This window comes from Montipora capricornis, chromosome 9 (genome assembly GCF_036669925.1).
Source record: "Montipora capricornis isolate CH-2021 chromosome 9, ASM3666992v2, whole genome shotgun sequence".
NCBI lineage: Eukaryota > Metazoa > Cnidaria > Anthozoa > Scleractinia > Acroporidae > Montipora > Montipora capricornis.
This window is the reverse complement of record NC_090891.1, coordinates 29,137,633-29,142,632: the sequence shown is the minus strand read 5'-3', so window position 1 is coordinate 29,142,632 and position 5,000 is coordinate 29,137,633.

The window sequence follows — 5,000 nt, the reverse complement described above, 5'->3', positions numbered from 1 at the left end:
CAAAGGTAAGGGTTCTGATATTAGTATTTTAAATGTCGGTGAAACGCCTTTCCCCATTTCGCAAACAAAACTGGTAACATGCGAAGGGTTAAGCTTACTTCTTCGAACGTACTGGTAAACAACAAATCTTGATCACTGTCTAAACCGTAGCAAACAATTTTTTTTTTCTCTCAAACAAGAAAACTAGAGCACTTTTTATTTTATCTGGAGTTTTGGTGTCATACCGATACGGAAGTGGTATATTTTGGCTTTGATCAGCTGTGGAATTGTAAATGTGTTTATTTAGTGTGTGATAATGCATCTATATATATATATGTGTGTGGTGTTTTTCTTGCTACTCAAATAAGTTAATTGGTTAAGAATCTACGATTTGTAAAAGTTTATGGATATTTAGTGTGAATTAATTTCTACTTTATTAGGGAAACTGTTGAAACGCCTTTTTCTTCAGTTTGTAATTCTCAATATGTTATTGTAACGATAAGTAATGTCAGCTGGAGTTATATTAAGTGACTGTAGAAGTAATCTCAAAAAAGGCTTTGTTTATTATTACTGGATCTCAAGATCGGTTGAATGACTTTTTACTTGTATGTTTTCCTTGGCTGTCTGCAAGGTGATGGTTGCATGCTTTGCCTTGCCTTGTTTGTTTATTGTGTATTTATTATTGCTTTTGTATTTGATATGTAGTTCTTTGACTTCCCTATATTTTGTGTTATTATTATTGACTTGATGTACAAACAATGTCGATTAAGGACGTGCGTACTATTGTTATGCACATACATTCTGCGCATCTCGAGATACTCTGATTTCCTATGGGTGGTGCTTTTTAAGACAGGGATATTTTTGCGTGGTTCCATACATTGCTTTGTATTTTAAAGCTTTTTACAAATATTGTTGATTAACCATTGACTCCCAGGGGTTTCCCCACTGACGAGTAAAATCGTCTGGCGTTAGACAGAGTAAAATACTTAGTCTGGCCGGTTTTCGGCCGGTTTGGGTGTCGATGTGTTAATTATCTTTGAAAATGTGTGGTTACACCCAAATTTCTTTTAGATCTGTTTTTCCTATATATAGGTTGTTGGTAAAATCCGTTCTCAGGTTGCATCTTTTTTTACCTAGGTTGAATGTGCACTCCCCCACCCCCCAAAAGGATTGAAAACCCTATGCCTTCCCTCAAACTCTCATTGCCTTATGCATCTCAACTATCTGCTTACTGTTTCGTATCATCTTATCCGGCGGTTTCTGTATTCTTTTCACTTATCTCTTTAGGCTCAACTCACAACATCCTATAGTAAACAGAAGATTGTACTAATCACTTACCGGTACTCAAACTCGGCACCCTCCTGTAGTCCTATATCTTGCACCATGAACTACAACGACGAACATGCTCAACCCAACACAGTTCTTTTATTATTACTTTTGTATATAAGTCAATTGATATCTATGTAATCATCACAAACAATCCAAACCTGACCCTAATTTTTCTCTATGCTTATTTAGGCTTCTAAAACTTTTCTAAATTCATCTGAGTGCGTATGCTACTTAGGTAAAATGAGGAGATCACCAATTTAACATAGGTACGACGGATTTCACCTGAGAACTGATTTTACCGCAACATATACAGTAAGCCGCGCAAAAATACCATTGATTAGTAGGCACCGCCTTAATAAACTAAACGTTACAGCCCTTGCCTGAAAAGTGCGCTCCAATGTCACAATATTATTGATAATCAAGTTAGTTGTGCTCTCAGTCTTGTTGCCGGGTATGGGTTCTGAAGTAAAATGCAATTATTCATTCGAACTGTAAAGCTACGGAACATATTCCTATTACGTTATTCAATGAAGTTCTTTTTGATAACTGGTTTCACAGCCTTAAACTGATAATACCGGTTGCTGTTCTTTACATAGATTAGGGTAATCAGGTTTCCAGGGCCCCCCACTCAACAGCCAAACAAGCGCCCTCTCCACCGTCCACCACTGCAGACACACCAGGAACTTCGTCTCCCTCCTTCTGATCAACAGAAACAAACAAGTTCCCACCCGGGCTTGAGCCCAACACAACAGCATGCCCCCTGGTCGACCGGGAGAGTACACCTCAGCAAAAGCAGCTCCACTGTTTCCTCAGCATCAAGGAACTGAACAAGGTCAATACTCAGAGACCTGGAATGCTGTTACAACACCAGCCTCCCGTATCAACAACAAATATCCGACAGCGACAGCAAAGTCCAGAGACCAGTACATGTCTTCTCAGCACGCATCAGCAATCAAGACCAGGGAAGGGGTCCTTTGCATCTACAGCAGGGATCAAGACCCTGGAGGATTCCTCCTCATCCCAGCAGTATCCTGTTCCACTAGGGCGTACCCAAGCATGGCAACCTGGATTTCCAAACCTTCACAGGGATCTACGTCCTGCTCATGCAGCAACAACAGGTTGTCCTTTCTTACAGCCTTAGTTTGAATCAGATCAATTTTAGCTGTAAAAATTTTGGTTATTTGCTCTTGGAACATCAAAATTAATTTTTCCATTGTTTTATTGCCTGGGTCTTCATTCTTGTACACACCTTACTTTTAAAATCGCAACTGAGGCCAAAGCTTTCTAACAGGATGACTGTACGCAAGACTGTTATGGAACTCTAATGGGCATCCAATCAGATTATCAGGCAGTGATAGTTTGGGGTAGCTGGTTTACCCATAGAATCTAGATGGCCAATATTTTTGTGGTTATGGAACATCCTAACAGTAATATTCTCGGTAGTCAGCAGTTTGTTGTTGCAGTAGGCTACAGATGTATTGTAGTGCAGCTTGGAGATATACTGCGCAATTGCATTTACAGAAACACATGCACCAATTGCTTGCATGCTAAACGTTTGTGCATTTACTGTTGTTATTCATGTTTCATAAAATCTTCATTTGTTTGTCATTAAGATTAACAATGACATTGAAATGTAATAACCAGTGTTAAAAAAGTGTGCAGGTGTGGATTGGATCTTGTTATGGTTTATCAACTTATAATTTCTGACCCATCTTCTAATTGGTCAGTGGCTTTTTAACATTTTTTACAGATGGTTCCAGCAGATGAGCAATGTGAATATGTCCCCCCAGTGGAACAGAAAGTCACGCCCTTGTCATCCCACCAACAGACTCCTGAAGGCCCTTCCCAGCCCAGCTCAAATATAGGCCAGTAAGTCTTCATTCTCATCCCTAGAGTCCCATTGTTTTTGCCTTGTAGTCCAGAGGATAAGAACATGGACTGAGCCACAGCCGAAACATGCACAGTCCGTTAAATGGTTAAGATGTTACTGGTTTGACGGCTGATGTGTCTCAAATTTACTAAGAATGTGCAGAAGAGCCGAAAGTCCGTGATTCATGGACTTCCCGCATTGGCTGTGGCCACTAAGATAGTCTGTGTTCCTTGGCTTCTCGAGGAAAAGTGGGCCCTTGGGATGATAAATGTAAGTCTTAGGCGAATATATTACTTTGTTTACACATTTTTTAATTTGTGGCCAAGAGACCTGCACTGAATATTGTAAGGTTTTTCCTAATTAGTTAGCAGTAGAATTTTGAGTCTGATACATCAGAAAGTTGGTGATTACTGTTTTGTTTGAAAAGTTGTAATGAATACCATGAATTGTTCTTTTGTTGAGTCTGACTATCCAGAACAAAATGCAGATAGTACAACACTCAAGGGAGGTTGACGCTTAACCATTGTATCCTAATAGTGTTGACATTATTTTGATATTTTAGTTAATTCTATTAACATTCGATCAGTGCTGAAATTTCCTCCAATTGCGTCAGACCTTCCCTTTACTTTGTTTAGTAAACATGGCCTTCTGTCAAGCAAATCTGTATGTTAACAAGGAAAAGTGTAACAATCCCCCTGTTGTCCGTGCAGGCCTTTATTAGGGATCACTCAGTTTTAAGTAGAGTCGTTCAGGTTCTCAAGATGGCTGCACCATCTTGGTTATAAAGGATCGGTATTCGATGTGTTTTCTTGCAGCAAGGACAATACATAGGACCACCAACTGGTCCCCTCACATCCAACGCCCCCCCATCAAAACAGATGGCAGCACCTACGGTCGACCACAAGGTCCCCTCGAACAATGCCTTCCATGACACCCTATGCACCAGCCTGGATTCCCCCTCCTACTATCCTTTATGGTTGCACCTCCGATGGTGAGGGATGAACCCACCTCCAATGGTTAGACCCAATCCACGCAAATGGCGCCCAATGCCAGCTCTTTTCCCTGGTCCACAGGTTCAGTCAGTATCCTGGTTCACTTTATGTTGGGCTGGCTGGTGCTGGAGTTACACGTCCCTGTCTGGTCCCACAATCGCCAGGCTGCCACGTCTAGTGGAGGGTTCTGGTGCAGGTTCGATGTTACATAGTGGCTTACCTGGTGGTCGGAGCTTGTATCCAGACATGGCTCTTCCAGTCCCTAACAGAGACCCAACCTCCAGTTGGGACGATGGGTAATGCCATCCAATGCTGTGAGTTCAGGGTAACAAGTTTTTGCATGCAAAGTTCTCATGTGAACAAAGGTAAAAAATGTTAAGCACCTTTTAGAGCGTTTTTCACTCTGGACTTTATGCGGGTAATTTAGTTGACATTATATTTTTCCAAAGCCATGCAAGTTTAATTCATGCTTTTGCTATTAAATTTTTGTCAGGGTAGTTACTTTACATTTATTAATGGCTCAATATGGTTTACCATTTTTTAGTGCGTATTGATAGCCTTGGGTAATTAATAATATAACCACTGGCCCCAGTTGTTCACTCACCTGGATAGCCTATCCACCAGATAAATCACTATCCAGTGATAAGTGCTAGAAAAGCCAATGCGCGATCCACTGGATAGTGATTTATCCAGTTGATGGTTTATCCATTCTTTTGAACCAACCTGGGACTGGTACCATGGCAGGCCATCAGTTTCACCTTGTAGGTCTCTCGTGGCAACCATTTCTCTCTACGATGACAGTTATACTTACTTATTGTTTCCTTACCTTC